Here is a 13,046-nt window from a genome sequence, read left to right on the forward strand (position 1 = left end):
GATTTTGGACAGACGCCTGGAACCAAATGCCTAGGCTCATTAATGTTCTCCCTCCTTCTATGATTCCGGACAGGCAGGAGCAGCAACAGGACAAAATCCAGAATTTTTGGCTGCAGATAACGGAGCAAGGATATAGAAAATGGAGACGGAGTAATCAAATTCTTAGCAGCACAAACGCACAGGAGATAGAAGAATTAGAGAAGGAGCTAAGAAAACGAAGCATAAGGCATTATGAAGATCACGACATTCTCAGATGGGGTTATCAACCCAAAGGATCCTTTACCACTTCTGAGGCCTACAAGCTGGTATGCAACTTCCCCTCTCCTACAGATCCTTTATGGAGCAAACTCTGGGAACTTGGATCATGGCCAAAAATTTCCTACTTCCTCTGGCTTGTAGGACACAAAAGAATCCTCACTTGGGACAAACTGAGGAGAAGAAGCTTCCAAGGCCCCTCTGTTTGCTATAACTGCTTTCAAATTGAAGAATCCCTTCAGCACCTCTTAGATACATGTCCCTTGGCCAATCAGCTATGGGAAAAGGTGAGCTTCAGATGCCAAAAAAGATGCAGAGGGGACAATGACATCATCAATACCATAAGGCAATGGCCAAAAAACCCCTACAACTGTGAGATCCTCAACCACCTATGGAAAATCATCCTAGGTATAGTCCTATGGAATATCTGGAAGGAAAGAAATCAACGCATCTTCAAAAACAAGAGCTCTCCTATTGAAGAAATTTGGAACAGGATACACAGGAATCTTAAAGAAACTATGCTGCTCCGAACTTGGACGAAGGAGGATCTCCCCTCAGCAGATAATGAGAAAAACATCCTTGACAATTGGCTTCTGCAACTGCCACAAGAAGGCTTCAAGCCTCGCCCTTCTGATAGCAACACCAAGGACAACAGCTGCTGGAAGGCCCCCCCAATTAACTCCTTCAAACTCAACTTTGATGGGGCTTCCAAAGGCAACCCGGGAGCTGCGGGATTCAGAGGAATTCTGAGGAACCATGTTGGTACTCCCCTTCAGATCTACTTTGGAAACATGGGGTGGGACACCAACAATTCCGCTGAACTAGAGGGCCTCTGGCAAGGTCTCTTACTAGCGGAAAATCTCAGTCTCCAACCCCTAATTGTGGAAGGGGACTCCCAGCTTCTCATCAATATGGCCACCCACATCCAGCAGGGCTCCCAAGCCAGGAAAATTGCCACAAGCTGGAGATTAGAAGCGAGGCTAAACATCATGGAACAATATTTACGCAATAACAGAGCCGTCTCCTTTAATCACATAAGAAGAGAGGGCAATAAGATAGCTGATCTCCTGGCCAATATTGGGGTAGAAAATGACCAGGTCCTTCTTTCAGGAACGATGGACATCATACAAAATCATCCCCAAGCCCAGGATTGTAAAAGCCTCATCCAAAAAGATGCAGACTCCCCGGATGCGGGTGTTCGCACGGCAGAGGAACGGAGGCCACATGGCCTACATGTGCTGCCTCGTGGTGATTTAAGGGAGGAAGCACAGAATGCCGCCGAGGTATTAATTACTAAGGCTTTAGCTCAGGATTGTTAATGAATCCTAAGGTGAACGGAAGCGGCTGCAGAGCGCATTTATGGTGCCCAAGGTTCAAGAGAATGTCGAGTTGGATAAATTCAAGTTGGGCATGGGGACGAACCATTCTCAGTGTGAGAGGCTCGCTGCGCAGGCTGGTTTGGGCAATTGTTTCCTTTTGGCAGACGTTGTGGATGCTACAGACGCTGCGGTTGAAGATTTTTTCGCGCATGTCCTCCCTGGTGACAGAGCTGCGGGTTACTTTGTGTTACTGCCAAGAGGAGAGGAGAGAATTCTTCGCTGCGTTGGGAGGAGATTCAAGCAGGGGCTTCCAGCTATTGAAGCTCTGTTCTTCACTGCCAGCTCCTCTGCCAAAATGGTCAAGCCAAGAGAAAGAATGCCATGTAGACGGGGTTCTGGTCGAGGGAGCTCCTCACGTCATCCAGCAGCGGATTCACACCACCATTGCTGCTGTTGCTGCTGTCACCGAAGAGCTGGGGCTACACACATGCAGGCTTCCCAATTCATGGATGCAGGCAGCCCCAATTCAAATCCACCCTCCCTTCCAGCATTCGGCACTGTTGTTTTCTCTCTTGGGAGCATTAGTGCACACCTCTCCGTCCTATTCGTTAAGGAATCCAAGGATTACGAAGATGGTGAGAGCAGCCAAGCACCGTTATCCGTTGAACATCCGGCAACTGAGGAGGAACAAAAGGGAGGAGCTCCGGAGCAGGCTCCCACCCAGAATCAGAGGCCGGAAGCGTCGTCCTCCAAGAACGCTGCAGAGGAAGAAGGGGAAGGCGTCCCTGAGGAATATGGATGGGTTCCAATCATTGAGGAGAAGCCTGAGGATTAGCACTCAGCGGCAGGCTGCGTCAAACATCTTTTTGTTCAGGTCTTGTTCAAGTCTTCTGTCTAGTTCGTGCTCTGTGTCTGGATATGGGATAAATCTCATGTTTAAGTCTGAGTCTTTAAAGGTTTATGTCCAAGTCTCTATATGCTCTGTTTTAGTAAGTGGGTCGCCCCTGCGAGGGCAATTTTTGCTGCACAGCCCCTGCGTGGGTGTTCATGGTCTGGAATGAAAATTATTCTGTGTTTTGATGTACTGGGTGCAACTCTGGAGGGAAACGACCGCCCCTGTAAGGGCTATTTGGGAGTTGCAAGAAGCTAACCCACAGTGCCACAGTTGGCCTTGGGTAACTTGTTTTTCTGACTGTAATGTTTATTTGTACATAATATAATACAATAGCATAGTTTCACTGAGAAAAAAAAAATAATATTAAGAATTAAATTAAAATTGTTAAATCCTTGTTTTAAAAAAACGCACCTAAATTAAATTATAAAAATCCTATTAAAAAAACACCTAATTAATAAACACTAAATACAAACCATGAACATTAATAGATATTATTCTTTTCATATAAAATACTTTAATCCAATGTACATAGAAATTTTATAACATATTAAATATAGCAATGTCATGCTTATGTATAAGATTTTTCTATAACAAGGCGGACGCTATAGATGGTGTCAACCAAAAGGATACATGCAAGAGTCCCATTGCAGAGTATATTGCATTTATCGGTGTACTTAAATATATAATATTTTCTTATAAAGGATGGGAGAGGCTGCCTATATGAAGGGAGGGTGTGAACACACAAAGATATATGTAGGATAACCATTTTTGCAATGGGTTCATGAAAAATATATTTAAAAAACAATTTGGGAATACAGTGGTGAAAGTGACATTAGATTATGGTTATAATAAAAAAAATCATTACGATTTTTATAACTTTCACTTAATAAGTGTAGTTTAGAGAAATATTAGAAGTTAGGGGTTTTAGAACTATGTTAACAACGAAGGGAGGAAATGGAATAAAAATTATAATAAAATTATAATTTCATAAATGATTTTGAAATGCATATTATAAAATTATAGTATTTTAATCTATTTAAATATAAATTAAATTATTAATAAAAGAAAGAAGTAAATTAAACTGACTAAAAAGTTTAATTCAGAAAAATTATTAAGAGTGAAAGTATTTAAATTAAATTAATGAGAAAGAAATATGTTATAATTTCATAAATTATTTTAGAAGGTATATTTTGAATTATTTTTAATTTATTAAATATATAATGTAATTATTTTAGGGTAGTTTAATTAGTCATAGAAGTAATGTTAATTGGTTATTCAAGTAATGTGAAATTTGTGAAAACTGAAAAATTTAAGATTCAAATCCTTGGTTATAACTAAATTTGTGAGAAAAAGACATGTGGTAGACCCTCAGAAATATATATATATATAAAATTCATATTCAACATTTTATCTGAACAAACATATATTATATATGATATTCAATTTGTAGTAAACTTATTCTTCAATTAATTTGGGACGTGAAAAGAGTAAAAAAAGCTAATGTAGGATATAGAAAGAAGGAATAAGAGAGTGAAAAGACAAATGTAGATGTATTCACAAAGAAAAAAACACAAACATCACACATTCTTACTCTCCAAAGATTGAGAAGGGTTGGAAAAAAAGACCAATTTAAACGAAATAAATAAAAAAATTAAGAACAAAAATCGCTGTAAATAGAATAAAATAAATAAATAAAATTGAAAAAAAAACTAATATGAAATAATAAAAATAAACAAAAACAAAAGCATCAATATATCTATATACGCACTCATGTAACTTTTAACAAACAAATAAACAAACAAACAATAAAACTACTACTTAAATAAAAATAAAACTTTTACAATTACATATTTAAAAAAAACACAACAAAATATTCCCAAAATGACACCATGGCTATATACAACATTCTTTCCTCAACCATAAGAAGAGGAAAGGAGCATCAAAACTTTCCCAAAATGACACCATAGCTATGTACAACATTCTTTCCTCAACCATAGGAAGAGAAAAGGAGCTTGAGATTATACGTGCATTTAGCTTTCTTATCCTATATATAAAGTAGTACTTGGAATCGTATGAAATTTTGTCAATATGTTTGTGTTGTATTGATCATATTACACTTATGTCGCAACTTAGTATGGATGTGGGGTTATAATCAGCTAATTTTTGTGCAATACATTCAGTTCTTTTGTTAGGGAGACCATGGATCTAATAATAGGGATGAAATGGTGGCCCTTTGGGAGTGATCCAATGTGTTGTGTAGCTTGTTTTAGATAAAATTTTGGTGGTTGGTGATTCGAAATCCAACGTACAATGGATTTAGGTGGGAAATTCTCTTGAGATCTCTGTTTTATTGAAGTGGATGGAAGCTATTAAAACCTTCTTTTGAGATCTCTTTCCATCATGTCTACAAAGAGCAGAACTTTGGAGGCAAAAACACTCTACAAGTATGGTATCCTCTCAACCCGAGGCAAATGCATTACAAACATCTGGTTGATGGTTTTATTAGTAGAGGGATCCTTTCAGTTTTGATTGCTGGCATCCTTTTGCTCTGTTTTCTTTACTGCTCTTTTGGGTCAGGCCTTTATATGCTCTCTGGTATTTTTGTTTTCCATATTTCATCATGTGATTTTTGTCATTGGCTCTATGGGATTGCTCTTTCAGTTATGTGTTGGACCACCAGTTCTTTTTTGTACAACTCTGTTTATTTTGGCATTTATGGTTTTTAAGTGCTCCCTGTACTTTTCTTGAGTTATTTTGGTTATAGCAGAAGTTGTAATTGAAATTATAGAATGCAAAAATAAAACTATGTAATTTCTCTTTATCATTAATGAAAGATGTTGGTTTTTTAAATAGAGTTTTATTTATGTATTAGTTAAAGACATAATTCATGAAGGTAAGGTTATGGTGAAAAATATAATTTTTTCATTGAGAGTCTGATCGACTTTAATAAATGAATATAAAGTGAATGAACATTATATATCTTTTGATCTATCATACAAATAACATATCAAAACCTGGACACTCTCAGGTTATCAGAACCACGCCATGCTCTCAGTTCTGGCATTCCTTCAACTCCTTATCTATCTCTCCATCCATTCGAGGGACAATCCATGCTTATGTTTTCTGACTTATGCTCTATCTGCATGCTGCATGCTGTGAACGATTTCTTGCACCCATGTTTTTGTGAGTTCCCTTTCTCTGCATGCACTAATTTGATTTGCTCATTTTGTTCTCTGCTGCCAAAGATTATGTTAAAGATAGCTAATTACTTGGGTATGGAGAGTTTTTAAAATTAGAAAATCATTTACTTAATTTAAGTTGAGTCAAATAAAATTAAGTCTTAGTGCATAATTATAAATTAAAATTATTTTAAGTGAATTAATGATAAATCAAAATTATTTTAAGTGAATTATTAGTCGAAAATTTTTAAATATCTCTCATCAAATTTATGGTAATCATCAAATTTGTCTAATTAATTAAAGAGTAAGATAGTTTGGGAAAAACTTTCGATTTCACGATTCAAATTATCTGCGCATTTTGTGTGTGTCGGAGGTGCGCAAGCCCCGTGAGTATTAAAAAATCCAAAACTTCATGAGAAAAAAGCCAGGCTCGTGACCATAATTCAAAAGGTCGTTGTTTGAAAAATTCACTTGTAGTTGTGGGTTAAAGGTAGCTTGGGTAATGTAATACGTGACAACAAAAAGTTTCATAAAGTTCTTTTTTGAAAAGATTTGGAGTGTGCTTTTTAAAAGGTGTTTTTTTTTTAAGTTTTGTTTTTAAGAAAAAAACTTGAGCTTATAAAAAGAGTGTTTTTTAAATTTGGTTAAAAGTTTTAAAGGAGGTTCCTAAAAGGGTTTTTTTAGTTTTTAAAAAATTAAAATAGAGAGTTTTATTATTTGAGGAGAAATTTTATTTTAAAGATGGTTTTATTTAATTTTTAGTCGCAGTTTCAACTATTTATAGGGAAGGATAATGATGTGTGGGTCATTAAGATGGAAACTGTAAGGATTTGCGGTTCCGCTCGAAGTGCGACCACGTTCAAATGATGAGCGACCGGTTGGAAACTTGAACAAACATGAAGTGCGAGCTGGACTTCATGTGTGATGGCGTTATGTGTTATAATGCACACAAGGGAGAGAGCGACAATGGTTTATAGAGATGTGGGGAGCATGAATGCTCAACCCACGACCGACCTACAACATGGGCAAGCCGACATGTGTTTGGGCGAGATTGAGATGGAGTAGGGGCATGGGCAAGTCGGCTGGGCAGCCAAGACTTCGCCCCACCACTTGTATATATTAACTTTGTGTTGGAGTCATTTGGACATTCAACCATCATTCGCTCATCGCTCAACAAAGAGAAGTGCGCAGAACAGGGTGTAGGCGCAGCAAAGGAAGAAAGGCGCAGTTGGAGATGCGCCCGTCCTTGGGCAAGGCCGCACGGAGTTAGTCGCTTGTCTCGGTTTTGGGTGAAGGGCGCGGGCAAGGTCGCCCACCGGTTGGAGTGAGGCATGCACGAGTGTGTGGCGACTGGTTTGTGCGACGACTTGGCACGGGTTCTTGGGTGACTCGGGTGAGCGCCTGCCCATCGTGTAAGTGTGCACGGTGACTTGGTGAAGTGTTGAGATTGTGGACAAAGGTGTGTCTCGGGTGGAGGTGCCCGTGTGTGGCGACTTGGAGGCGCGCCCAAGTTGGGCAAACAACACAATCATGTGACGAGGTGAATAAAGGGTTGGAGAGTCATGCAACGACCGTGCAAAGGCGCCAACGAGCTGGGCAACCGAGTTTGCCAAAGATTGTAAATTTGGCTAAGTATGAAACTTGGGGTTTCCAAGTATACTTGTAAAGCCTTGTAACTGTTGTAAAAGATTGTATAATATATTATTCGGGCAGACTCATTGTTCAGGGAGTTGACCCTCCCTTTATACTGTGCAATTGTGTTCTTCATTTATAGTTGCTGATGATAATGAATGTGTATGGGTGTTCATTGGTATAAAGGATAACATAATAATACTTGGTTGCGAAACAAAAACTAAGTAGGAGTAAGTGGTTAGGCGTAGTCCACGAACGTAAGTATTGGTGAAAAGAAAGTGTTCAGTGGTGCTGCACCTCGCTAAGAGCAGTTGAAAGACTACCGCCGGCTTGGGGGTGTGAGAGGTGGTATCAGAGCAGCTGATTCGGGCATTGAAGGTTGAAGCTACTACACACCTTCACCGAAGTGAAGATGGTATCAGAGCTAGTCTGAAGACTTGGAGTAGTCTTGCAGGAAGCTGGGTGAAGTAGGTGTACATACACTTGGAAGTTGGTGACAGTGAAGTAGGTACTTGTAGGTGAAGGAAGTTGTTTCACATACAAGTGGAACAAGGGTTGGTTCAGGTTGCAGGCATCTTGTTGAAGCTGTTGGATGGTTGAAATTAGATCGCAAAGAAGAAGGAAGCTATTAGCAATGGCAGTTGAATCTCAGGCTTAGTCTAGTCACGGTGCGAAAGATGCTACTATAGCATTCATGGAAAAAGTGTTGGAGAAGATGGAGGACTTAGAGACTTTCTGGAATAAGAAGATGGACTTGTTCGATAAGGAGCAAGAGGCCAATTCAAAGATGAAGGAAGAGCTCGATGAACTCCGGACTGAACACGAGTACATTGATCTTATGTGTACACAACTTGAAGTAAGGGTCAAGGAGGTTGAAGAGGCAAGAGACCAAGGTCTTGCAGAGATCGTGGGCTTGTGAAAATATCTTGATGAAGCCAGAGATGAGATTGCAGTGTTGAAAAAGGCCGTGAGTCATAACTCAGGTGGAGGATTGCCTCATGTGAAAGTCAAGGAACCGGAATCTTACGATGGTACAAGGAGTGCAAAGACTCTTGGCAACTTTCTATGGGACATGGAGCAGTACTTGGAACGATTGGGTCTATTTGATGATGAGACGAAGGTCAAGGTAGTTGCTCAGTTCTTGACAAAGGATGCTAAGATGTGGTGGCGAAGACGGATGGATCATATTTCCAATGGCAGTGCTGGTGACATTAATTCGTGGGATGACATGAAGAAAGCTTTGTAGGCTCATTTCAGTCCTCAGGATGAAATGTGGGAAGCAAGGATGAAAGTTAAGTTCATAAAGCAAATCGGGAACCTTCAGACATATTAGTGGGAGTTTGCAAGTGCGGTTCTGGAACTTCCTGACATGGCGGAGAGGGACAAGATGTTAAATTTCATTATTGGATTGAAGCCTTGGGCACGCAATGAAGTGAAGAGGCAGAGGATTAGAACACTTGAGGAAGCTTTTGCTGCTGTGGACAGGTTGGTGGAGCATTATGATGAGACTTATGATGATAGGAAGAAGAAGTCTGATAAGCCGAAAGATAAGAAGAAGGATGATGCTTCAAAATTGGATGATAATTTGAAGACGAAGAAAGCCTTGAAGTGTTGGATATGTGCTGGGCCACATACGGTGAAGAATTGTCCTTCTAGACTGAAAGTGGTTGCGATTGCACAATCTAATGCGAAGAATGAAGAAGCTTCTGTGAGGATGATGCAGATACTTGGTGCTGCTGTTGTTACAGGGGTGGTCTCTCGGAGGGATCCTGAGAGGAACAGTTTGGAGTATGTTCGGATGAAGGTTGGGAGTGCTGATATACTCACTATGGTGGATAGTGGGGCTTCTCACAACTTCATGGGTGAAGATACTGCGAGAAGAATTGGGTTGAAATTTGTACCGGTGAAGGCACAGATGAAGATAGTCAATTCTCCTCCTGATAATGTTCTTGGTGTAGCTGAAAAAGTGGACACAACACTAGGTGAATGGACGGGGAAGGTCGACTTCACTATAGTGTGGATTGATGACTACGAAGCTGTGCTGGGAATGGAATTCATGAAACAGTTTGATGCTATGATTGTTCCACATTTGAGGAAGCTATACATTTACGATGGAAGGGAAGATGTACCCATTGGTGTACCAAATATTGGAGTGACAAGGCCTGATTGTAAGTTGGCAATGATGCAAATGGAGGATGAGAAGCAGATGGAAGACATGAGTAAGCGGTTGTCCACGATTGAGACAAAGCTTACTGAGCAGTCATTGGTCATCAGGACACTTTCAGATAGTATCTTGGATTTGTCAAGAAGGCTAGAAGTGGTTGAGGATGATGATGATGATGATGAGGCATATGTGAGGCTGAATGTCCAGGAGGAGGATCGGGTCACTTATCTACGGGGATGGAAAAGAAGATCCTGACAGATGGATTGAGATGATTAGTGAGGGTGAGCCTTCAGGCTCTACCCCCTCCACATCTTCTTAGATGACAAGAAGATGGGGCTCATTGTTAGCTGCTCATGGTAGTGAGTCCTTAAAACAGGTTGAGCAGGTATGGCAGATGGTGCAGGGATGGCTTGGCATCAAGCATTATGACATGTTGCAGATGGGATGGAGTTTCCATGGACCTGAGCATGGGTGAGATTCTTGGTGAGTCCGGGATGTGGCAGAATCTGAGATAGACTGGTGAAGGCATAAGGATGTTCACTCTCATGGCTTGAGCGTGACAGTTGGATTAGATACCCAGCTAGTTCATGGGGTCCAGAAGTGCACAAAGAGATGCTGGGATCAGGCGGATGAGGAGGATAGTTCATAGGATGAGGACGACACATGGTGGAGATGGAGTTCTACATATGTTGCAGGGATGTTTGCAGTATGTGGAGGAGTTGACATCATGGACCAAGAATGAGACAGATATTGATGATGACCTTGGTGGATGGCTACCAAGATGGTATGCTGTCGAGGACGACAACGACTTCAGGTGGAGGAGGATGTAAGGACCTACGGTTCCACCCAAAGTACGACCACGTTTAAATGATGAGCGACCGGTTGGAAACTTGAACAAACGATGGAGTGCGAGCTGGACTTCATGTGCGATGGCGTTATGTGTTATAATGCACACAAGGGAGAGAGCGACGATGGTTTATAGAGCTGTGGGGAGCATGAACACTCAACCCACAGCCGACCTACAACATGGGCAAGCCGACATGTGTTTGGGCGAGATTGCGATGGAGTAGGGGTGTGGGCAAGTCGGCTGGGCAGCCAAGACTTCGCCCCACCACTTGTATATATTAACATTGCATTGGAGTCATTTGGACATTCAACCATCATTCGCTCATCGCTCAACAAAGAGAAGTGTGCAGAACAGGGTGTAGGCACAACAAAGGAAGAAAGGCACAGTTGGAGATGCGCCCATCCTTGGGTAAGGCCGCACCGAGTTAGTCGCTTTTCTCGGTTTTGGGTGAAGGGCGCGGGCAGGGTCGCCCGCCGGTTGGAGTGAGGCGTGCACGGGTGTGTGGCACCCGGTTTGTGTGACAAATTGGCACGGGTTCTTGGGTGACTCGGGTGAGCGCTCGCCCATCGTGCAAGTGTGCACAGTGACTTGGTGAAGTGTTGAGATTGTGGACAAAGGTGTGTCTCGGGTGGAGGTGCCCGTGTGTGGCGACTTGGAGGCACACCCAAGTTGGGAAAATAACACGATCGTGCGATGAGGTGAACAAAGAGTTGGAGCGTCGTACGACGACCGTGCAAAGGCACCGATGAGCTGGGCAACCGAGTTTGCCGAAGATTGTAAATTTGGCTAAGTATGAAACTTGGGGTTTCCAAGTATACTTGTAAAGCCTTGTAACTGTTGTAAAAGATTGTATAACATATTATTCGGGCAGACTCATTGTTCAGGGAGTTGCCCCTCCCTTTATACTGTGCAATTGTGTTCTTCATTTATAATTGCTGATGATAATGAATGTGTATGGGTGTTCATTGGTATAAAGGATAACATAATAATACTTGGTTGTGAAATACAAACTAAGTAGGAATAAATGGTTAGGCGTAGTCCACGAACATAAGTATTGGTGAAAAGAAAGTGTTCGGTGGTGCCGCACCTCGCTAAGAGCGGTTGAAAGACTACCGCCGGCTTGGGGGCGTGACAGAAACTATATTGAAGGTTTATGATGTTTGGGAATATGTCATGGATGGATTTCAAAAACTTAAAGACAAAGCAACTAAATGAACCCTTAATAACGTAGAGAGGGAATAATGGAAGAAGAACAAAAAGAAGAATGCACAAGCATTGCAGCTTATCCAGCAAGGGGTGAACCAAGCAGAGTTATAGAAGATTATGACCACCTTATCAGTGAAGATAACATGGGAGACTTTGGCAACAATTTATAAAGGTATATCCAAATTCAATATTGCTAAGTTGTAGAAAACTGGAAGATATTTTGAAAGTTTGTAGACGAAGGAAACAAAGGATATTGGTTCATTCATGAATCGGGTCTCGATTGTCGTAAATCAGTTAAAAAAGTATGGTGATGATATTAAAAATCAAACAGTGATCGAGAAGGTTTTCAAATATTTTCTGCCAAATTTGATGTTGTGGTAGTAGCCATAGAAGAAGCCAAGGATTTTGAAACGTTGACAGTTGATGAGTTGATGGGATCACTTATATTCAATGACGGAAGGACAGATAGAAATCATGATTCCACCTTAGAAATTTCTTTTAAAAGTCAGATTTCTATCTCAAGAGATAGAGGTAGAGGCAGAGGTGAATCAAGAGGCAAAGGACAGGGAAGAAGACATGGTGCTCAAAGAGATGGTAAAGAAGATCAGGAACAAGAAAGTGGAAGAAATAGCAAAAGCTCCAACAACAATCAAAGAGTCGAATAATCAAAAGTGAGATGTTATTATTGCAATAAATTTGGTCACTATGCCTGTGATTGCAAGAAGATAATAATTGATCAAGAAAAGCAGAGATATATTGTCACTACAGAGAATACTAACTCCATGTTCCTAGCTTGCCATACCATGCATGAACCTTCTAGCAGTGTGTGGCTATTAGACAATGGTTGTAGTAATCACATGACAGGGAAAAAGAATTTGGTTACAAAATTGGATCAATATGTGAAGACAAAGGTAAATTTGGGCATTGACAAGACTGTGGATGTAGATGGAAAATGAGTGGTCAATAATTTGACCAAGCATGTGGAGACGAAGAAAATTTCAAAGGTATATTATGTCCCTGGTCTCAAACATAAACTGATTAGTGTTGGTCAATTGATGTGTGTGCTATATATTATAAGCCTCCTAGCAAGTAGCTGATAGAAAAGGTGGAGATTACGAGGAACATACTCTTTCCTCTAATCATGAATTACAATGAATAAGTCAGTTATTTTATAGTTGCATGTTCTAATGATTACTCATTGTGGCACTTTCAGTTTGGACACTTGCATTTCTCTGAATTAAGATTGTTTTAGCATAAACAAATGGTTAGAGGGCTACCTCCCATCAAAGAACTAACTAGTACTTGTGAATGTTGCATCTTGGGAAAACCACAATGTGAAATTTTTCCAAAGGGAGTTGCCTACAAAGTAAAGCAACCATTAGAGCTAGTTGATATAGACGTATGTTGACATATGAGGACACATTCGATTGGTGGAAGTTCTTACTTCCTCATTTTTGTTGATGATTTTAACCAAAAGACTTGGGTTTACTTCTTGGAGTAGAAGTCTGAAACTTTTGCAAAGTTCAGAGAATTCAAGGCCTTAACAGAG

This window comes from Pinus tabuliformis, chromosome 3_2 (assembly GCF_031772625.1).
Source record: "Pinus tabuliformis cultivar Carrire ecotype Pingquan chromosome 3_2, CPIR1, whole genome shotgun sequence".
NCBI lineage: Eukaryota > Viridiplantae > Streptophyta > Pinopsida > Pinales > Pinaceae > Pinus > Pinus tabuliformis.